General features: G+C 39.4%; 1 pseudogene; it reads left to right on the top strand.

Annotated features, from left to right (window-relative positions):
- Positions 1-1,416: 1,416 nt before the first annotated feature.
- On the top strand, positions 1,417-11,800 carry LOC122662407 (annotated as a pseudogene).
- The last annotated feature ends 13,088 nt before the right edge of the window (positions 11,801-24,888 follow it).

Below are 24,888 nucleotides of genomic sequence, written 5' to 3'. Positions count from 1 at the left end.
GAGATTTTTTTTAGTACGAAAATCCAAGGGATTTAGATGCAAAGTAATGTGAAATTTACCTTTGTGGGTCTAACCCTAGTGGGCCCCTTGTGGGTCTCCCTTAGTGGGTTAAATTCTAACACCAAAAATATAAAAAAACACAAATCGAAAAAGAAATGATTTGAAGTTAGTGACATAACCATATATGAGTAATGATTTACTAGTTTTGAAAATTTCACTTCCCATCATGATTCGAGGTAACTGTATCGGATTGACGTATCGGTTTTGGTAAGCATATCCCAATATTGTGTTGATACCGTATTGGTGAAACGATACGAACAAGAGGTAAAATAGTCAAAAGCCCTTTTTTTAAAGAAGAATCAAGGGCAAATTTGTCCACTACGGCTGATCCGTGTGGATACCGTATCGGTATCATAGCAGTTTTGCAGATGACCGATAAAGACGATGATACCTTCTTGCGTTAGGGGTGTCAACTGGTTCGGCTCAATCGGTCTCAACTGGGTCTAATCGGGCTTCTCCATTCTCAAGGCTTACACCGTGACCACCTGTTTAGCTAATCGGGCCAGGCCTGGACAGACTCGGTTGGTTTCGGGATATTAGCACTGGGCCTTAATCGGGCCATAGCCCTATTTAATTCTAAACGTGCCTTAACCGGGCTAATAGGATGATTCAAATCAGCATTCAGCAAGAATTTTCTTCCCTTTTTAGGATCACAACCCATACTCCATACCATGAAGCTTTAAAAAGAAGAGCTTGTGAATGCCCTTTTCAAATTGACATCGATCCTCCCACTAAGATCTCACCAACTCTACCAAAGGAAACTGACCAAACTGGACTCCTACTCTCTCTTATAAAGTTATACAGTGAAACAAATGCACTCCCACTGTGTTTGTCAAGAAAGACTAAAACCTACTCTGTAAATTGATCTTTCACCGTCAATTCTAGTATAATTAATTTAACCGATCAGATTTCTTGTGCCATCAACAGTTCTTCATTCTTGTTACTGTTCCTCTATTTATTTCTTTCATTCTAGTTTTGCCCTCAACTACTCATGCAATTAACTTAATCATTAGAAAATATATCTTAGGATAAAATAGAAATTTCAAGCAATCTTAAATGGGTCAGGCTAGGTCGGGTTTGGAATCGATCAGTTCGATCAGGTGCCCAGTGGGTTAAGACCTTTCACGTGGACCGCCCGATTACTAAACATACTGAGCTTTAACCGGAAAGATTCGATCAGACCTGCCAGGCCAGGAATTGAACCCGGCACGTTTAATAATCGGGCCCGGTGATCTCCATTGTTGTCTTCACCAGCTAAGGACAGGGCCCTACTCGACATCGCTTGGCGCTAAAGATCTCTCTAGCTGTTTTCTACATTTCCTCTCTCTTTCTCTCTCTCTCTCTCTGTGTCTTTAATAAACCAAGGAACGAGAGGATGAATAGCCGTTGTGTCCTGTGTTTCTGTGGAGAAGAATGGGATCCTGTTGTATGGTCAATTCTTGCTTCACATACGGAACTCGAGTTGGGTTTTCCTGTATGGCAGCATATGTCCTGCACAATAATGGAGAACAGAAGAAGAACAGAAAGACAGGTGTGATCGTCGGCTCTGATTGGTCTGCCTTAGGGGCTGCTCATTACCTCTGCAAACAGGTTTCCCACACTCTCTTTACAACTCTCTGTACCTGGGATTTCAGGGGTTGTTTATCTTTGTCGGAACCCAAAAACCCAGAAAGAAAAGAGTTGTGTTTGTCTAATTTCAATTCTGAAATGGTGATGTGATGGTTTGCGGATTTGATTTCAGGGTTTCAATGTTACTGTACTTGCACCTGATAAAATTTGCGGGTCGACGAACAAACCCAATACTTTCGGGGATGGCGGAATCATCCATGGTAGGGAGTACTATCTATCTATTAGTAACTCGAAGAGCCTATTAGCTTTTCTTTTTCTTCTTTTCCTTCAGGTTTCTGGTACCCCTACGGCAATATATTTTCACTTGTTGATGAGGTTGGTATCAAACCTTTTACTAATTGGACAAGTTCTGCACAGTACTTGATGTAGATTCGTCACCGAAATGGGCTTATTTCCTTAGAAATAAGTCTAGGATTGGGTTATATATATGTTGGGCCTTTGATCCTATGGGTTTTCTATGTAATAGATCACTTTTATGGCCTAAAAGAGGGGTACATTGGTTACATACGGGATTAGCCCAATATTTAGTCTATGTTTATGTTTTTAATGGAACCGGTTTAAATTGGTTGCATCCAATTGGTTCAATTGGTCTAATTTAAGTGAAGTAATCCTATTGGCTAAAAGGTTCTTATATCCTATTGGCTAGTAGGGAATCTTCTTTATTTTAAGTAGTTTAAGTTGTTTTTAAGTCATTAGGACTCTATTTTGAGTCTATTTTAGTTTTCTAGTCAGTTTAAGTTACCTAATAGGTTAGGAATTGGGTTAGGACTTTCCTTTTTAGAGTAAAAGTCTATTTTTGAGTCTTTTATATAAGGTTGTAAAAGGGCAAAGCCTTAAACACGAATTTGATTAATGAAAAAAGCTTTTGCTTATTGGCTGCCATTGTTGCTCTCCAAGAGTGTGTGCATCCTTGTGGGCTTATCAAGGTGGAAGGGTGGGTGGAATCCTGCGACTCCTTACGCAGTGACGGCTGGGAGGATCCCTATTTCGAAGGTGGTTTCATCCTTCAACAATCCAAGCTACTGGGAGGAATCAGTGTAAGTTTGGGTTTTAATTTTCTTTTTATCCTTTCTTTCCTTCCCCAATCGATCCCTTTTCTCTTTCCTATTTTCATAAACCCTAGAAGACTCTAAACTCGATTCAGATCTGCTCCTCCATTGGAATCGATCGATTTGGACCATAACTTCCCCTCATCACCATCTCCACTCGACCCTAGCTGCTGCCCATTCTGTCCATCCAAACCCTAAGATCCCTCTTCTCCATTGACCCTAAAAACCCTAATTTTCTGCTGGGACACATTCAGCCATCAGAAACCTTCCATATTGCAATCGAATCTTCCCCCTAGCCCCTCTAACAGTCGACCTTAACCCCTGCCCCTAAATCCTACTTTAAACCATAATTTTAGTTGTTTACCTTATTTACAAAACCCAAAACCTAACCCTCTGCAGGAAATTAAAACTTATTCAAATCCAGATATTTTTATACCATAATGACCCTCTAAACCTGCAGATTAAAACCCTTGAAACCCCATTCCCAAATTCCCATCCTAAACCCTAATTTTGCCCTAAAACAGCCCCTAATCAGCCCTAAACAGCAGACTTACCCTAAGCTTGGTTCTACTTGGTTCCTACTGGGATTAATTCCTATTCTAGGACTACATTATTTTGGTATCAAAGCCATGGAACAGCATGGTAATCAAGTAGTAAGTCCATCAGCAGATCCTATGGCTGCTATGTTGGAATTGTTCCATAAATTTGCTGCTGAACAAAGGGCTGCATATGAAGCCATCTTGGATAGGTTGCAACGATTGGGAGAACAAAGAGTAACCCCTGCCAGAGATTACAGGGATAGACTCAGAGGTTCCAGAGAAGACACAGACAGGTATAGAGAACACATATTTTCGTTGCCAAAGGAAGTTGAAAATAAATCTGAAGTGGCAGATAATTGTGATGAAAAGAACGTGACAGCCCCTATAGCTTCAAAGATGGACAGTCAACATGTAGAAGACCCTACTGAAGTGGTCAATGTCGAAGAAATCAAGGAAGACAAAGCAGAAACAGCAGAAGATGAAGAGGTGGTTGAGAATACTCCACAGGAAGGCAAGGACCTTCAAGATGTTGTTCTTGAAGAGGTGAAGCTTGTGTCTCATGCATTAGATGAGAAGGTTGCTAACGCTGAAGACTCTATGGACGAGACATTGACAGTTGCTGCTGATTCAGAAAGCGAACACATAGAGTTTGTTATGCCACCATGGGTCTTTGAAGAGAAAGCTCCACGCCTTGAAGATTTCATCCCTAATGTTCCTGCATCACCAGAATTTTGTTTGGGAATGGTTGAAGCTGCTATGCATATGTTGTTTCCCCCTCATCACTGCAAAATTCGAGGACGAATTTTTTCAAGTTGGGGAGAGTTGATGCAGATTCGTCACCGAAATAGGCTTATTTCCTTAGACATGAGTCTAGGGTTGGGTTATATGTATGTTGGGCCTTTGATCCCATGGGTTTTCTATGTAATAGGCCACTTTTATGGGCCTAAAAGAGGGGTACATTGGTTACATACGGGATTAGCCCAATATTTAGTCTATTTTTATGTTTTTAATGGAACCGGTTTAAATTGGTTGCATCCAATTGGTTCAATTGGTCTAATTTAAGTGAAGTGATCCTATTGGCTAAGAGGTTCTTATATTCTATTGGCTAGTAGGGAATCTTCTTTATTTTAAGTAGTTTAAGTTGTTTTTAAGTCATTAGGACTCTATTTTGAGTCTATTTTAGTTTCCTAGTCAGTTTAAGTTACCTAATAGATTAGGAATTGGGTTAGGGCTTTCCTTTTTAGAGTAAAAGTCTATTTTTGAGTATTTTATATAAGGTTGTAAGGGGGCAAAGCCGTGAACACGAATTTGATTAATGAAAAAAGCTTTTGCTTGTTGGCTGCCATTGTTGCTCTCCAAGAGTGTGTGCATCCTTGTGGGCTTATCAAGGTGGAAGGGTGGGTGGAATCCTGCGATTCCTTACGCCGTGACGGCTGGGAGGATCCCTATTTCGAAGGTGGTTTCATCCTTCAACAATCCAAGCTGCTGCCGGAGGAATCCAGTGTAAGTTTGGGTTTTAATTTTCTGTTTTATCCTTTCTTTCCTTCCCCAATCGATCCCTTTTCTCTTCTGTCCTATTTTCATAAACCCTAGAAGACTCTAAACTCTGATTCAGATCTGCTCCTCCATTGGAATCTGATCAGATTTGGACCATAACTTCCCCTCATCACCATCTCCACTCGACCCTAGCTGCTGCCCATTCTGTCCATCCAAACCCTAAGATCCCTCTTCTCCATTGACCCTAAAAACCCTAATTTTCTGCTGGGACACATTCAGCCATCAGAAACCTTCCATATTGCAACCGAATCTTCCCCCTAGCCCCTCTAACAGTCGACCTTAACCCCTGCCCCTAAATCCTCCTTTAAACCATAATTTTAGTTGTTTAACTTATTTACAAAACCCAAAACCTAACCCTAATTTCTGCAGGAAATTAAAACTTATTCAAATCCAGATATTTTTATACCATAATGACCCTCTAAACCTACAGATTAAAACCCTTGAAACCCCATTCCCAAATTCCCATCCTAAACCCTAATTTTGCCCTAAAACAGCCCCTAATCAGCCCTAAACAGCAGACTTACCCTAAGCTTGGTTCTACTTGGTTCCTAGTGGGATTAATTCCTATTCTAGGACTACATTAGTACTCCCCAGAAGGGTTGGAGGTAATGAATGTTACTGCAGCAATAGAACACTTAAAATTATATGTCACTGGATTCTGTCAAAAGGTTTCAAATGTTGTTTAGTGGAACAGCTTCTCTGGGTATTGAGTTTTAGTAGGTTTGGAACTTACTATCTTCCCATTACAATTTCATTATGGAGTAGTTATAAGAAGACTGCTTTATGGAAACAGCCTCTATGCGAAAGCAGGGGTAAGGTTGCATACATTATGACCCTCCCCAGACCCCACAGTGGCGGGAGCCTTGTGCAATGGGTACGCTTTTTTTTATAAGACTGCCTTCATCCATGGACCGCCCTTTGTCTGCAATGACTGCCATCAACGGTGCCCTGGGCTTGCCATACAATTTCCGTGATACTGAATGACTCATATCAAGGGGGACTGATGGATAGGGTAGTCTTCTTAACACATAAAACTACCACTGACTTAGTTTTAGTTTGGTTCAAAATTTACTTGCGAACTACTGCTTCAATATAGTTGATTTTTGCGTCAAACAAGTAAAATGATGAAATTGCTTCTTTAATCCTTGGTCTGTTATGTGCCCCCTTTACTTGGGCTAATTTTATTCATCTCTTGGAATTTTAGTACATTATTGATAACATGTCTGAAATTGGGGTTTTCTTCCTCAGGTGACTAGCCTTCTTCAAAGCATGAATCATTTAATTTTGAATGAGTTTATTGTGGGTAGTTTTGGATAAAAGTCTTGGGCTCTAGTGGCAAAATGAGCTTGTGTAAATTAACATGGGTCAAAAGATGGGATGATTTATATTATTGTTTTTTTTTTTAAATTACTCGTTGCTGATGTGTTTGTGCACTGAATTCCCTTGCTATGTGCAATTTCAAATTTCTAATTTTCAATGAAGTCTATATGTGCATCCAAATGGACTTTTGCTTATAACATTAAGATTACAAAATCAGCACATCAACATGCAAATCGTGTTAAAATCTCTATCATGAAGGTTGAATATCCTATATTCCAAGATTTCCCCCGATTGCCGACTCCTTTGGGGACCTTGATTTACACTCAAGTATGTCTCATAACCTTGTTGCTTCATGGTCTTTCACACAACCTATAGGATCTTGCAGTTTACCCGCCAATATGATTATTCTTACCCCATGTTGTGTAGTTCCTTCGCCTCTCCCTGGTGGATCGACTGACATCATTTCCTCTCATGGCTGCAGGTATAAACATATTTGATTGTTCAGACACAGTAGCTTGTTAGCCAGCATTGACATGGTCTAGCAGATTCAACTATTTGATGCCACATACATTGGTGTTATTAATCAACACTATTGAACTCACAAGACCGTTTTAAAGAAATGGTCCATTCATACATAAAATATATATATTCAGTCAAATGGATGGACAATGCAGCTGGTCTGAATTGCCATGGTAGAGCTGAAGTTCTAGTTGGTCATGTTCCTGTCATTTTTTTGCCGGACCATTTGTTAGACTTTTCCTTCATAATGCTGTCTGTCAAAGTCTTAGAACTCTTTAACTGAAAAATGGAGGCAAAATGAGATTTTTATGTGGCTGAATTCTATGAATCCTCTATCCTTTATTTAAATACTCATATGGAACACAAGAACAGAAACTTTTGGGTGTGGGATATGTGGTGGATTCATCCAATCCTTAACCTTCTTCTTTTTCATTTTTTTTTATTAAAAAACAGGTTTGCTGAAACTTGCAGGGTGGATGTGTATGGTGTACTCATCATATAGGCATGACAATTCCCTTTTTTTGTCTATAAAAATTAATAATAATTATAAAAAAAAGGTCAATAGAATGAGAAAAAATGGGTGATGGAGTGCACAGCACAGTGGGTGTTAAATTGATTATGTTTCTGGTTGCCTGAAGAAAGGGTTGAAATGGAGTTGGTTTTCTCCAGAATTTAGGCAGAGCAGCTGCCTTATCTCATCTGTTCAAAAGGCCATGCGCAAGTTTTTTGCGTTTTGTTATTTATTTATTTATTTATTTTTTTTTCGGGGGGGGGGGGTGTGCAAAAGTAGTAGTCTCCACCCCCTTATTTGATAGAAAAGCAATATATAGTGCTGCCCTAACTATCCAAAGCTACCCTATTCCCTTTATTCTAAACCCTGACATATTTATTTGTGAGACCTATTGTAGTTTCCTCTAGTCTTCTAGATATGTGATCTTTGGAAAAGAAAAACTGCAAATTGACTTGTCCAATTAATCCATGCAGTTATTGACTTTGACAATACCAACACAGCCTGGAGAAAATATGATTCAAGTAAGAAGTATCCCAGGCTCACTTGTTATATTTATTGAATTGCTTCTGTTGAGTAATGCTTTAGGGTCGTATGAAGATCTTTTTAATTTGTAGTGACTGCAAGGGAGCTTTTTAAACAGTTTGGGTGCTCACAGAGCCTATATCAAGATGCTTTTAATCCAAATGGTTCAAGTTGGATTATTTGCTCCAGCAGAGCAATGCAGTGCAGCCGCAACACTGGGAATGCTATACTATTTCATCCTACCTCACCAGGTTCAATAGTTTGTTGATTAAAATATATGTTCCATACCGTAATTTTTTTTTTCTTTTTAGTTTGTTTTGTGCTTCCTTGTATAGTGTGGACCATTAAAACTGTCTGTTGGGATCCCTGTAGAAAGATTTTGATGTTGTTTGGTGTCATGGGACTGTTCAAGAAAAAATTTTCATGCCATGGATGGACTTCATGAGAGATAAAGGTTGTGAATTTCTGGAGGGGAGCATGGTGACAGATTTCTCTGTAAATGAGGAAACTGGATGCATTTCAGAAGTAGTTTGTGGGAAAGAGAGTTATGAGGCTGATGCAATAATATTGGCTGTTGGAATATCCATCCTTCAGGAAATTGTTATGAACAGGTTCCTTGTCTTAGTAGTTTACATATTTAAGTCCACTCTCTTATGTGGGACTATAGAACAGAAAATAGAAACTCTTAAGAGACTAAATAGAAGAAAAGGAAAATTGATCTTTATTTATATTTCTCCAATTTGAAAGATATTTATTTAATTTTTGCATCATGGTTGGATTCTATTTGTAGCTTTTAAGTTGTCCTACTTCTATTAGGAAACACAGAAATAGAAACTAGACTCTTCCTATTTCCTACCCATTATTTACACCCATTGAAGAAGCCCATTGTAGTGAAAACCCATGGTACCACAAGCCCAAAATTTATTTTGACTAAAATAAACCCTTTTCTGTGATTTGCCTGCAGCAGCTGATCCATCCAACACAAAATTGACCTGAGCACTCCATTCTCTAGTTTCCGCCATTCACTTAACCAGAATAAACTTAATGTGCCAAATAAATAGTATTATTGTCTCCATTTCATTGGTTAAAGTCAGCATTTGAGCTCTTCATTTGTCTCATGTTGTTTTCCTGTTCCATTGGGAGTTCCATTCTCTGTAGCTCAGCACTACGAACAAGGGAGGAGTTTTTGAAGGCTCTGAACTTGGCTAGCATTGCGTCCTCACTGTTAGACTGCGGCTTGATAGGAAGGTATATTACATTGCTAAGCTCTTCTTTTCTAGTTCTAAGGATTCTTGAATATGCCCTTGGCTTAAATTTTTCATACATGCAGGGTTTGTGGTCACCCTGCATTTTGGTAATGGGTGAAGCATTCTAGTAAAAAAACTTATTCTTTGCTTTTCTGTAACTAGGAAAGTTCCATAATATTAACTGCACATACGTCCAGGTTAACATTCCCAAGGCAAGCAATGTTTGCTTTGGTTTTGATGATTCATTTGGGTGGACTTTCTTTGATTTAAATGCCATTTATGATGAGTATAAAGCCGAACCCAGTACAGTCATTGAAGCTAATTTTGTGAGTTCTCCATCCTTTCATTTGCTGATTATAGAAATTTTATTTCAATATACTGAAAATTGAATGGGATTATTTCAAATTTATTTTGTGTGCAGTATCATGCCAATGAGTTGCTGCCACTGAAAGATGAGCAGATAGTTGCAAAAGTGTTTTCTTACCTTTCTCAGTGTATTAAAGACTTCAAGGATGCTAATGTGGTCGAGGGAAAAGTTAGCAGATTTCCTAAATCCTTGAGTCATTTTTTTCCAGGTAATATTCTAAGTAGTAATGAATTGAGAATATGATCAATCTTAAGTGCTGTGCATTACATGTGGAGATACATGATGTTGATTCTGAACAAATTGCTCTTATCCTCCTTGATTTGGACGATACGAACTTTACACTACCACTTTCATGGGCCATTTTCCTAAAATAAGTCTTTTGGGACAATATGGCTTCCTTTACTAAACCTTTCCCTGATTGAAGTGGTAATATTGTGCCATGTTCCATCATCTTTTTGGAGGGAGGGGGGGGGGGGGTGCTCAAACTATGGTTGTGACTAGAGCCATGATGTGTTATAGAGTGATGGCCTATTGGAGGGATTGTTTCATTCTCCTTTACTTTGGTTACTGCGTATAAAAATACAATTCAATTATTCACCCCCTGAAAAAAGAAAATGGAAAAAAGGCTTCAGATTTTTCAGGTCTATAATCCATTTTGGACTTTTGGTAGACTTTGAAAATTACTCCTCATAATTTGCTACCATTCCCTTATTTATTATCCCAATAAATAAATGGGATAAATAGTCATGGGTTGGTGCAACAGTAAAGGTTGCTCCTTTGTGACCAAGTGGTCACGGGTTTGAGTTTGAAAACAGTCTCTCTGCGAAAGTAGGGGTAAGGTTGCATACATTATGACCCTCCCTAGACCCCGCAGTGGCGGGAGCCTCCTGCACTGGATACACCCTTTTATTATTCCAATAATTTGATGATATTGTTGTCACTATGTTAATTATTTTTTGTCAAGTCAAGTATATTACATTTTTTTTTTTTTTTCATGAATAATAATGAAGTCAACATGAAAACTTAACAAAGAATTCATGATTACCAGGGTTACACAAACTTGTTAAAAGATGACTAATGATTATAGTCCATTTAAGAATCTTTATTTAATTGAATGCTTTTGATCAATCCTCCAAATGTTGGGTGTGTTGCATTTTAGTAGCCTAAGTTTGGTGTTTTTGATGTTTTGAGACACTTTAAATAGACTCTGGGAGAAATATAGATAGGAATGAGCCTGTTCTATTGATAAGAAGATAGGATTTTACCACTCTGCAAGGATAAATCGGGGATTGTCACCCTGTTTCTTGATGGGATTTGTTTAGGATCTCTCCTGGATCAACAATCAGGCTTACTTAGGCAAGATATCATCTAATGTCATGTATTGCATTATGTTATGTGTGTCTTGAATTCTTGTACCCGTTTCGAAGTTTGCCCAGCTCCGATATTTTTGGTGGCGACCCAAAGGTGAAATTTTGTGAGGTCTGTGATGGTAGCGGAGGGCCGACCCGATTGATCGACCTGACTTGGAGGAGTATTTATTTGTTTTATTGTCTTGTGTAAGCAAGAGTAAGAAATGAGATTTGGGGATTTTCGAGTTAGGGTTTTTTGGGGAGAGTTCTTGCTGCAAGTTTTGGGTGTTTTTGAGAGATCTCCATTGTATTTTCTTCCATCACATAGTGAATCATCTTCAGCTTTGCCCATGGATGTAGCACATCACATTGGTGTGTGAACCACATTAAATCTGTGTCATTCTTGCATAATCTGTTTTGTTTTCTTCGTGTTTCTTGGTGTTTGCGTTAACACATTATTGTATGGATGATCAAATCTAGCTGTAACTACAAGTGTAGAATGAGTTTAGTTGTTTTCACAAACTAATATTCTAGTATGCACCATTGACTTCTTGAAGGTATAAGATTGACAAACTTTTTCTCTTCTCCCTTCCCTTCTTTCCCCCCTTTCTTGAAGGTATAAGATTGACAAACTTATTCCTTGTGAATATGTTGTTCTGTTTTATCACTAGGCTCATACACATTCATGATGCGTGGTTCTACTTCTTTCCCTAACTTGTTCATGGCTGGGGACTGGATTATTACTCGGCATGGATCATGGGCGCAGGCTACAGCAACAGTTTTCCAGTCTATGTAGAAGTTACATTTCTGCTGATTGTAATACTCAGGGGCGAAACTAAAGCATACTAAATGTATATTTTGGGTGCAGGAGAAAGCTTATGTCACTGGACTGGAAGCTGCAAACAGGGTGGTGGATCACCTGGAGGAGGGCAGCTTTGCAAAGATAAAAGCTGTGGAGGAAGACGAGCCTCATACTGAGGTTCTTCGGAGCCTCAACAGATCTATATACGAACTAAGAGCTCAACTTCCCCTGCCAGATTATTTCCTGCAGTAGCACAGCTGTCTACCCCTACAAGTAGTCTTAGGCCATTGCAAAATTGGCTTTCACTCCTTAATTTGTCATCTTGAGGTCCCTGGATTGTCTTCTACGTACTTTTATCGGTATAAAACAGAAGGGAGAAGAAACACGAACAAGGGGAACATAAGCATTGTTTGGAATTTAATCATGCTGCCAAAATATGTACATGGTATCCATTTAGTCATGTATTCTCAAACTGCTCTGTACACCTAAAATTGGTGGCTTAAGAATCAGGTTATTGACAGTTTTACGCCTGATTCATACCGTTCCATTGATAAGGGATTGGCCAGGTATCAGGATCAGTGGCTAGTGATACTAATACGAATCACTTGATACAGGCGATCCAATACCGATACCTCAAACCATGGTAGCTATGAAGAATACGAGTGGTATGCTATGTTGCATCCCCTACTGTGTCTTCCTTGGATATAAAGACTTTAACGAAATTCAATGGTGGAGAACTAGGAGATATGAAGATCAAATGAAGACTTAGTCTTTAGTAACTTGTAGGAATATTCACTGGCAAAGAAACACAGGATTCCTAGTATTCACCAATGGATTCATGCTTGGCCAGCTCTTGGAGTCCATGGTAAGGTAGTTCACCATGAAACAATATCTTTATGCAGTTTTATCAGTTGGTAATGGGTATATTTGGCATGCTCGCAATGATTTTGATATGAAGAAACATAACTGGCCTCCAATAGATGTTATTCAACAATCTCAAAAAAGAATTCAATAGAATTAATAAGTTTATTTTTGCCTATAATCCATCCTCTTAGCCAGAGAATGTGTTGGATATTTTGACATTTGATGTGTGTCCGTCAAACCCAATTTAATGAGATCAAATTAATTCATTAATTATAATTTTATTATGTGTTTGTTATAATTGTTCTCACTTGTGCAACTGTTCAATTATATTGTTACTTGTTCTCAATTATGGGCAAACTTGAACAATCTGTTTTAGGGTTGTCATATTTATATTTCCAACCAATCTTCAATGGGGATTGGTTGGAAATATAAATATAGACACTTTAATGTGTTGAATACTGATCCATAGAAAAATTTGATAGTTCACAGCTAGTTGTGTATGGCAATAAGAATTTCTAGTATTCTTTTTTTTTTTTTTGGTACCTGAGAGGCAATTGCTATTACATTTGTATTTTGAGCGTTTGTAGTGTGTCAATGGTTGATATTTGTCGACAGGATTGACTATACACCGGTCTTTCGACGTACATGATATGAATGGTAATGAGTGTGACACTTAATAAGGTTTTCATTGTCCGTTTAGAGAGAACATCCAAGAGAGAGAATTGTCAGATTGTGACTAGTCGAAATCCAGGGCCTGGTAATTGCTTTTGTAAAGAGTTTACAAAAAGTGTTTATTTTTATTATTATATTTAAAAAGTGTTTCAACTATTACTAGCTCCAGTCATTGGTTATGACACTTCCTAGTTATAAGCTATCAATGGATTTAATTCATAGCAGTGATTTTTATTCCATGGTTACAAGGTCCATTGTGGATGTTGGTAGTGTGAGGGAGAAAGTGCAATGAAAAAATCTACCACTATGGGTTTTTATGTTACACATTTTGTAGCGTCGCCCTTTAGGGCCATTAAGGACAGTTTAAAGGCTACCCTTTAGGACCATACCACGTGGCATGATTTAGTTCGTTAGATTGTAATCTTCTAACTCAGCTTTTCTATTTAAGAGAAGTTATGGCTGAAACCCTTGTTGCAAAATAACAACACAATTTAGAGAGATTGATTGAAGAGAAAAAAAGAGATTTTTTCTTCTTCAAGCTTGGGATTCAACCATTGAAGAGGGAGCATTTGACGGAGATCGTGTTTGAGTGTTGCATTCCTTTGGAGGAACATGCCACTTGTGTATTCCAAGTAACTTTGAATCCTCATTGTTAAATTTATTGGATATTTTCATTAAGATCCTCAATAAAATTTTTGCGATACATATTCTATCGAATTGCTTCCGCCACTATCATCAAGTGGTATCAGAGCGGGGTTCTTCAATGAACACATTAATCTGATAACAATTTTTCAAAATAAACACTCTCCTAGTTATAAACAATGCATTTAATTCATGATGATGATTTTTTTTCTATGGTTGCAAGGTCCATTGTGGATGTTGGTAATGTGAGGGAGAAAATGTAATAAAAATATCTACCATTTGATATTGTATCAAATCGAATTTGTCGCCACCTTCAAAATGTACAATTGGTAACTCCACAAAATTGGAAAGTTCCATACTATTGATTTGCTCCACCAGAAGGTTTCTTAAAGCTGAATTGTGATGCATCTCTACAACTTGGCAATCCTATTGGAGGTTTGGGATTTTTTTTCCGGAACCATGATGGCAAGCCGATATTCATATCTTTTGAGCCGATGATATTTCCTTATATTTTAATTGGAGAAGCATTGGCAATTTGGACAAGTCTTCTACAGGCTATTGAAGATTGTTTGGATCACATTATTATTGAATCAGATAATAGAGATATGATTACTTATCTTGTTCGTGATCGTATGTCTCCTCCACTTTCTATGGCACCAATTCTTCATGAAGTTACTCGTGTGACATCCTCTTTGGAATCATGTAGTTTCTCATTCATTTCAAGCGGCGGTAACAATTTGGCTTTTTTTTCTCTCTAAGAAAGGCCCATTCTTGACGTATGTGTAAGACTGATTGACCTATATACACTGCCACCACCACCAACACCACCATCACCATCACCACCACCTCCACTGCCATCACCGCCTCCACCACCACCAAATGTTTGGGTATTCAATATTTGAAATTTATAAAAGTTCTAAAATCCAAGATCTCAATACATTTTAATGCGGGCCCGGTAAAATTTGTTTTCTTATTTTGCTACATCTTCTATCATTGACTTTTTGGTATTTAGACGCATAAGTTAGGATCACTTACCACGAATTGTACATTCGTTTGTGGATTCCACAACAGTATGGGGGAGGTATCCAACGTTTTATCGGTAGATGTCGTATTGACGTAAGGATTCCATCCTCTTCTACCCGCTCGAACACCCAACCGACATTCCATAACGTACACTGTGCTATGACCTCGGGTTCTGGACCTACATTTGCATTCGGGTTAGGGTTCAGGTAAAAAATATGTCAAGTTGTAACAACTATCCTTTAGGGCCATACCACTTGGCATGATTTAGTCCGTTAGATTGTAATCTTCTAACTCAGCTTTTCTATTTAAGAGAAGTTATGGCTGAAACCCTTATTTCAAAATAACAACACAATTTAGAGAAATTGATTGAAGAGAGAAAAAGAGATTTTTTCTTCTTCAAGCTTGGGATTCAACCATTGAAGATGGAGCATTTGATGGAGATCGTGTTCGAGTGTTGCATTCCTTTGGAGGAACATGCCACTTGTGTATTCCAAGTAACTTCGAATCCTCATTGTTAAATTTATTGGATATTTTCATTAGGATCCTCAATAAAATTTTTGAGATAGATATTCTATCGAATCGCTTCCGCCACTATCATCAAGTGGTATCAGAGCAGGGTTCTTCGATGAACATATTAATCTGATAACAATTTTTCAAAATAAACACTCTCCTAGTTATAAACAATGCATTTAATTCATGATGGTGATTTTTTTTCCATGGTTGCAAGGTCCATTGTGGATGTTGGTAATGTGAGAGAGAAATGTAATGAAAATATCTACCATTAGATATTGCATCGAATCGAATCTATCGCCACCTTCAAAATGTACAATTAGTAACTCCACAAAATTGGAAAGTTCCATACTATTGATTTGCTCCACTAGAAGGTTTCTTAAAGTTGAATTGTGATGCATCTCAACAACTTGGCAATCTTATTGGAGGTTTGGAATTTTTTTTCCGGAACCATGATGGCAAGCCGATATTCATATCTTTTGAGTCGATGATATTTCTTTATATTTTAATTGGATAAGCATTGGCAATTTGGACGAGTCTTCTAAAGGCTATTGAAGATTGTTTGGATCACATTATTATCGAATCAGATAATAGAGATATGATTACTTATCTTGTTAGTGATCGTGTGTCTCCTCCACTTTCTATTGCACCAATTCTTCGTGAAATTACTCATGTGGCATCCTCTTTGGAATCATGTAGTTTCTCGTTCATTTCAAGCGGCAGTAACAATTTGGTTTTTTTTTTCTCTCTCTAAGAAAGGCCCATTCTTGACTTATGTGTAAGATTGATTGGCCTATATCCACTGCCACCACCATCACCATCGCCACCACCTCCACTGCCATCATCGCCTCCACCACCACCACCAAATGTTTGGGTATTCAATATTTGAAATTTATAAAAGTTCTAGAAGCAAAAATTATTGTGCATAACAAACGCGTTTTTATTTATTTTCTGGCTCAGAAATATAAATTATTATCCGTTACCAAACACTTTTTTTTGTCCAGAAATACAAAGTCATTTATGATAATAGAAACATGGCCCATAAACATAAGTGTTATCATGCAGAATTAGACCAAGTTGCTCTAGCAATTATGCAATCAAGGAATAGATGATCTGTGGAGATAGGGGAATATAAACAATATGGGTAGTGATTGGAGATATTGAAGCCCCAATTCGTCAAGAGACCCAGACGCATAAATAGCAAATTTAGATTCGAGAATTATTCGTACAGAGAATTATTCGGAATAATTCATTTGGTTAATTTAATGATTCAGAAGAAAAAAAATTCGATAAAAAAAATGGGCAAAATAAAGTTCAGATTCAGATTCAGAAATTATGCATTTACCAAAAAAAATCGGATGTTATTTTTAATATATGTAGTATATGTATCACATTATCAATCAATTATAATATGTGCATGATACACAAGTGATGTAAAAATTAGAATAATATTTATTTCATTAAATTTTTTTTTGGTTAAAAATTTATTTCATTAATCACAAAGCATAATAAAAATACAAAATCATAACATTTAATCCACATAATACAATCATCCATGCAAAAAAAATTATTATAAATAATGGAAAAAAAATACATAAAACCATAACAATAATTACATCTCCACAAAAGATGTAATTGTTTTTAATGGTTCAAGCTGAATTTTAGGTGTACTCAATGTCTAGGTATTTTACCCAAAAAACAAATATTTAAGGTTTTTCCATTTTTATTATAACTTATTATTTTATTTGGATTTCCAGGAACAATTATGTGTTATGCTCTATTAAACCTCATCCTCTAATTGTGTTAAAGAGGATTGAACTTTGGATGAAAGACCTTCATACTGCCCCCAACCTCTGTTAAGCCCAATACTATATCTTATAATAATCAGGATGTGCATGTTACTCCTAGGCTTCATTTACCTACTATGGACTTTCCTATTTTGTTATGCGCAAGGCTTGATTCCACGGACATAGGCTGTTTAGGATGGAGTTTTGGCATTTTGTTAGATGGCAAATTCATTTTGTTAAACACAGGAAGGATTACAAGCAACCATGAAATGGAACCAGAATTATTAGCCATTCTCAACGGTTTTGATTCGGCTAAATCGAGAGGTTTGAGGTTGAAAGAAGTTTGATGCTCTAACAAGGCGCTACCTGGACTTCTTCCAACTCCATCCGTTCTACTTGGCCTTTTGAAATGTTGGAATATTTTCTGCAGATCTTGGATCGTTCTGAAGGCATTTTGTTCAAACATCTGATGGATACTTCTCTTTTAAGCTGGTTTAAATCCCTAGCTCAACAAACTTTGACTACAAATGTACCTTGGGTAGATGACAACTGTACTTATTTGCCATCTTAATACAATTTTTTCTTTCTTTCATAAAAAAAAAAGGTTTACCCTAAAAAAAATTTGTCTAATATGGAGTCCATCCTAGATAGATTTAGATTCCTATGTCATAAAATGGACCCAACTCTCAACTTAGTCAAAGAGAGCTAGATGATCTTATAGCCTAAGTAGAGTTTCATTTAAAACTCATATTGAATTGTTAGCAGATGGTTTCGTGGACTTTGCTAAAAGATCGAAAAAAAGATAAGGTTATTTAACTAGTCTTTTGTGGGAAATCATTACTAGAAAAAAAAGGTTAGGTAATGTTACAACATAGTAGTATAGTCTCACATTGGATAAACATCAAACAATAGAGGGATCGCAACCTCTATAAATAAGAATGGTCATGGTCTTACATTGGACATACATGAAAAAACAGAAGGGAGGCAACCCTTGTAGATAGGGGTGGTACCAACTTACAATTAAACTTATTACATAAAATAATAGATGTTAGTTAGGTGAGTACCCAACCAACATCTCTCAATGTGGGAGAGTCCTTTTAATTAAAATATTTATTTGTTTTTAATAAAAAAAAATTCCAATGGGTAATTCCTAAGTGGGAGATTACCATTAGTTAAATTACAAAAACATTTTTCTCTCAATTTAAAATATTTTTTAAAAGTTTCTTAATTAAAGCTGAATTATTGGTATAATTCAGATTCGACCAAATAATTCATTTGAGTTTTAAAATCGCGATTTTTTTCTGGATCTTTGGGAAAAATTTGTATTTGAGCTAAATGTTAATTTGCGAATTATTCGAAGAAAAACAAACAACTATGCCCGATGTGGGACCCTGTCAAGAAACAACTTCCAAAGAAACAATCTGACCTTTGAAATAGTATGGAGATGCCAGATTTGTTGCCATATCCCATATAGGATTAACCGACTGTACTGAACTTGGTCAAGAGTTTGAAAAGGAGATTCAGATAGGATGATTATCGTCTACGGTTCCTGACCGGTGCGGCTCCCTAGTTCCTCTCACAAGAGGGGAGTGAGACCTACCCAGAGTACCTGACCGAACAGTCTGCCCAGGTGGGGTCCACCCTTCTCTTGTGAGAGGAACTAGGGAACCGCACCGGTCAAGAAACCGTACAGGAAAAAAATTGGATTCAGATAGATATGATAACTTCTAATTGATCTGGAAGCCTCCAAAGTCTTGCCATGGAAGCTTCCATTGGAAGTAAGAGAAGTCAATAACGTAATGGTGCTTAACGAAGAAGAAGAAAAGGAGTTGCTGAAGGAGGATTTATGGATTGATAGAGTAACCATGGCCAACTTGAATAAAAGACCTAACGACAAGATCACGAACATGAAAAATAGATTTCCATCCCTAAGAGGCAGGCATTTACCATGCAAGAAATCACAATGATAAAAATATAGACTTGAAGTTTACCCCAAAGAAAATTAAAAGGGTGGAGAGGTTGCAATGCTTTTCAGTTAACAAGGCTCGATTTATGTGATAGGATCATTTTAGATTCAACCTACCCAATTTTTTCGACTTACAAATAACAGACCATTTAACAGTGGGAACCAACTTTTCTCTTTGTGTATGTGAAAAATGAAAATAATTTTAATTAAAAATTCCAGATTTGGACACATTTCCAACACTAATAAATCAACTCTGATCTCATGACTCCTAGGTTTAATTTTAATCTTCCATCATGCTCAAAGAAATCAACCACCTGCCTTATCCTCTACTTGCTTGCAAAAGATGATGTTGATGATAATTGATCAAACCTTACCAATTGGGGAATGGGGAATCTTCCCTCCCAAGCATATCCTCTCAATCCTTGTAGAAGATAAACTTAGGGTGTTATACCCGCATCCGGTACCCTAATATTTTTCTTTCTTTTATCCTTGTGACGTGTAGAGGGTGCTGCCATGTATGCCGGTGAGCTGTTCACAATGGTGGTCAAACCAAGCTACAAGATTGTTGACTTCGACACGGGTTTGCCAGTCGAGGAAAGATTCCTCAATCGGGAGTGGGGAAAATTCATCGACGGTGACTTCATCGACTACCCTCCAAGTACCAGTCCCAAGAGTGAGGAGTATCGGGCAGTACACCCCGTATCGCCCTACTTAGACACTTCACTTGGTGACAAACTTAGCGTCGCGGTGGGAAAACTCTTCGGGATCACAGAGGTTGCACCTTGACGTGACAGGGGTAAGTGGTTGACCAAATTTTTGTTGTGTGTTTACTGCCCCCTCAAAGCCCTCGAAGTGTGGCCCAAAGGCCCTGACCCCTTATGGTGGGAACCACCTTCCCACTCATATCGGATGCAAGGTTACTGGCTGCCTCCGACCTTGCATCCAATGCTGCTGACAAGGACCCTTGTGAGTGAGACCCTGTGGCTAAGGTGCTATTGGTGCCCTGCCATGTTTGACCCTACCCAAATAGACCCTAGGTGCACTTATGAGGCCTTATCCTTATAGACCATTAATAGTGGTTTTCTATAAGAGAGAGGTGGGTAGGACTATTCATTAGTCTTGGCTCATTTCTACCTAACCTAACCTAACCGTGCTTGAGAAGGGAGTTATGAGGAGAGAGGGCTAGCAAGGAGAAGGAAGGGAAGAAGAAGAAGGAAACGGCTGCTGAGTTTGGAGCTTTAAAGAGGGCACCTCGAGTGTACCTCAAACCAGGTGAGCCAAGTGCCCTTTTCCCCCTTTTTTCTCTCCTCCCCCTTGCTCGTTTGAGCTTGGGTGGTTCGTTGGTTGCAGCCCCAAGTTGGGGTTTTTCTTTTGAAACCCAAAGGGGTAGCTTGAACCATGTTTGGTTTCCCCTTGTAGGATGCTATCCTACTTTCCCTACATCCCTTGGGATCTCCAAGCTGGGTCTCTCGACCTAAGGTTCCAACCACCTAGGAACCCCAAATCGGACTCGGAGTTGTTGGCTCCTTTAAACCCCCTTAGATCTTTAGGTGTTGGGTGTTTCTAAGACCCAAATAGACTCCAAGACACCCCCTCCCTAGTCCCTTGAGGCTTAGAGAACCAAATGGGACAACCCTGGGCTTTTAAGACCTTGAAATCGCACTTGGGTTGCATCGGAGGCAAGTCTGTGTGCCTCCGATGTTGCCTCCGATGTGGTCTGAGCCTGCAGAAAAGGTCGGAGGCAAGGTCGGAGGCAAGCCTGCTGAGTCCGACGTTGCCTCCGACATGGTTTTCAAGGCCTATGACTTATGCAAACTGCGGGGCTTTTCATTGAGGCCTCTCCTACACTCTCTCATACTCTTATTCACTTCCGTAGGCGCCAACACTTGTGCTAGGGGGTGATCTCGTGCGGGAATCGTTACACTTAATCAAATTCCTAATTCAAGTAAACGGTGAGTGGGTTTGGGTGACTGTTTGAGCTTGCTTACTATTGTTTATTCATGCATTTATGAATTATATTATGACATTATCATTCAAGCATGATTTCATACTTGCATTTATTCTTATTTGATGCTGATAATTGATTAGGATGATATGGATCTGTGTTGGGTTACGGTGCCAGGAAGTGCTGGCACCGGAACCCCCGAATTACGTGGAATTGTATATCGCATCTCATTCTTGTCTGTATGCGCCGTGTTGTGCTGGTACCCGGGTGTTAGATGGAATGGGACGTTGACACACCCGATGTACCTCTCAACACGATAGGATTCATGTAGTATATCCGTGGTTAGGCTCAGTTCCCTATGCTACGACCCTTACCAACAGGGGTTTAGGTGTTGGGTAGCGCAGCACCTGCGCCGTGGAGAGTTAGAGAGGCCAGGCCAGGGGTAGTAATGGTTATCGGGGTCTGCCTCTGGGTGGTGATGACTACGACCGGCGCGGGCTCCATGGTAATAATTGAGGTTGCATTGTGGTGAGAATGGAAGGATCCACAGTGTCTTCCCGAATTATTGCAGTAGCATATACCCATTGACTTAGCATTGTGTGTTAGGTGGTAAATGAATTAATAATGGCATGCACCATGGACTATTTGTGATTGTGTGATTGTGCATCCCCTTTTCTCTCTCACTGGCTCGGTGGAGCTAACCCCTCTTGTGCACACCTTTTTAGGTGAGGCTGCAGGAGATGCTTATTTTGCAGGACTCGAGGTTCAGGCCTCGGAGTACGATGATATCGGTACAGAGGACCCTGAGGCCGTGATCGAGGAGCACGGTGATGGGTGTCCTTGTGACGACTGCGCCTACGGGCCGTATTGATACATGGGACGTGTTCCCTTCTTTTGTCTTTTTGGGGCCGCGAGCCTTGTATAAACATTTATTGCTATACTTGTTTTGGGGTAGTTATGCTATGGTCATTCGGGATATCCATCCAAACTATTTATGTATCTTTTAACCGTATGAACATGAGGTAATTACTACAAACGCTTCCGCTTATTTTATGATCGTTGGAAATGGAATATTCCTTGCCTTTTGTACTCTGAATCTTATGGTATGTTCTTTTAGACTAAGACTGTGCGTTGGGACACTGCAAATCGTGATTCTGGTAGTCTTATGGGACGACACGTATCGTCCTAGTCACCCCTTTATCATTAGTTTATTCCTCAAACGGGATGGGGGCGTGACAACATGGTATCAGAGCCTCATGCTCTGCACCAACACAGTCTATCAAAAACCTCCAAGAGAAACATAATATCAAATGATAAGGGCAACTGTGGAAAAAAAAATAAATAAATAAAAAAAAATAAAAAAAAAAATTTAAATATATATACATGCATGTTCCCTAAAACCATTTGTTCCTGACATCAACTGCAGTAGTACTTACATCACCAAAGAGAATTACTACAACCTATAACTGCATACTTAAATGTCTACTTCTGTCCAAAGAAAGTAAAGGCTGAAACTATTAACTTAGTCAATGATGGGATTGATGGGATTGATGTGATGAAGCCTAGTCCTCCATCGCATCACTGCCACCCCCGTGCTCGTCCTCATCATCACCCTCGTAATATAGATAGGCGTTAATGTCGTGAACCTCCTTCTCCAACCTATCATAGCGTTGGTCCGCCCTGGCAAGTTGTTCATGAATGTCTGCGAAACCCTGGGTCATGTCTACTCGTAACTGTCCCATCGCAGCAAGGATCCTGTCGATGTCGCTTATGGGAGGAGTAGGTGCTGAAGAAGAGGATGCCACATCGATGCCATGGGGGCGAGGGGTGCTGGTACCACCAATCAACATAGGAGGAAGAGGTTCCCCGTCGCTGTAAGTGTCAGTCTTGACACCCATACGGCCAAGAGATCGATGGTCAAGCGGGGGTCATCAGACATCAGCTTCGGCTCATTCTCTAGTTTCACCCCAAACCGCACAAAGATCTTCGTAAGGAGTCGTCCATAGGGCAATTGAGCCTTCTTCTTTAGGTAGGCCAACGGGTAAGCCATGGTCCGCAAGATGGCAAAGGGAAGACACACGGGCTTGGATTTGTAGAGGCGATTGGCGAAGTAACTCACAAGGATAGGAGGCTCGTGCAATGCCCTCCTTTTGGCGATACGTTGGTTGACACGAGACGGCTGAGAATCCGTTGGGACTTGCCGTAGAGAGTCTCCGGTACCCTCTTATGGTGGGCCCCGCTCGTGAGGTCAAGAAAGAGCTCCTCCCGCCCCTTTGCACTAAGAAAATCGTTCGCATCATCATGGGACTGGTGGTAAGTCAAGACCCCACCAATGGACACTCCGATGATCTCACTCAGCTGCCGAGAATCAAAGGATATCTCCACCCCTTTCACATAACTGTAGATCCGACAGTGTGGAGTGTCTTCCCGTTCAATCCTCAAGTTGGCGTAGAAATGCCGCACCAACCGGGGATAATAGAACTGAGGGAGATCGAGCATGGCACTCCACCCCAATGCCTCGAACCTGGCCCTCACCTTATATGCCTCGAGCTCACTAACCGCAATGTCTCTGCCCTCTAGGATCTCCCTCATCCGGAGGTGCTGCCGGTATAGGGTTTGGGCTTCTAGGGACTGAAACCATACAGGGTCAAAAGCTGCGTGCGCAATTGCTGGAGCAGGGGCATTTCTAGTCTTCCTCAATCTTGGAGGCATGATGTGCAAGGACCTACACACAAGAGCCATTACGTGAGACCACTACATTGAACCAATTCAAAAAAAAAAAAAGGGGGATAAACAACATTATAGACTGAAACATTTGGATTGTCTCACATTTGGGTTACTTTCCCCAAACCCAATGAGTTGCAACTTCATCAACATACAATAACAGAGCTTGCTGTAGATATGGGATTATTCCCCATATCACACTCTCATGCTCAATCAAATGCCCAAATACATAATACAGCAATTGGGGCAAATTTAAAACACTGTGAAACTTCAAGCAACCAAGACAAAAAAAAAAAAAAAAAAAAAAAAAAAAAAAATAGTGAAGCAATCTCATTACCAAGCTCATGAAAGGAGGGGTTATGGGCATTTCAAACAGAGAACATCAATAGCCTTTAGGGCCTAAGCATATACAGAAACCATTCCATGGTTCCTCTTTATAAAAAAAAAAAAAATATCTGCAGGGTCGTGGCCGAGTGTGAGTGAATGACCAATTTCCTAAGTGGATGCTTCAATACCTTGGCCCATAAACAAACAAGAGAGAGAGCAGCAGTAGTTTTACTAAAGCCCTCTCACATTTTTGCCCAAACCAGAAAAAAAAAAAAAAAAAAAAAAATTTTCTGCAATTTCTGGGCGTGGCTTTCCAGCCCTGTCTGAAATCGTGGATGGGGCAGCTAAGAGGTTGTGGGGTTGTGCAACCGACCCCATACCATGTGAGACCCAAGTAAACAACAACCTTGTTGGGTTATTATCAAAAAAAAAAAAAAAAGCCAGGTAGGAGAAGACGAGATTTAGGGTTTTGGAAGGAGGAGAAAAAAAAAAAATTTCTGGAAATTTCAGGTTTTGAGGAAAAAGGAAGCATACCTACAAGTGTCTTGTTGGTGGAAACCGAGATTTGGAGCTCAAATCCTCAAGCCAGGAAGGAGAACCAAGATCGGACGCAGCCCTAAGTCGCCTCCGAGCCAAGGAAGAAGGAGATAGGATGAAGAGGAAGAGGCGCGGGCTAGTTTAAACCAAGCCCCAAAGGAAAAGAAAAGAAAAGAAAAGAGAAAAAAATAAAAATAAAAATTTTTTTTTTTTGATGACTAAACCTCGCGGGTCATTGGACTCAAGGTTGGAGGCATCTGATGTTGCCTCCGATGTTGACTCCTACATGGCCAGAATTTCAGGCTGGGGCTTCAGGCTGGGTCGGACCCAAGGTCGGACTCAGGGTGACTGCCTCCGATGTTGCCTCCGACCCGCCCAGAATCTGTTTTTGGGTTGATTTTCTGGTGTTTTTCTTTTCAA

Source organism: Telopea speciosissima, chromosome 5, assembly GCF_018873765.1.
Source record: "Telopea speciosissima isolate NSW1024214 ecotype Mountain lineage chromosome 5, Tspe_v1, whole genome shotgun sequence".
NCBI classification, from domain to species: domain Eukaryota; kingdom Viridiplantae; phylum Streptophyta; class Magnoliopsida; order Proteales; family Proteaceae; genus Telopea; species Telopea speciosissima.
Note: the sequence above shows the minus strand (reverse complement) of the source record. Positions and strands in the feature narration are given on the sequence as shown.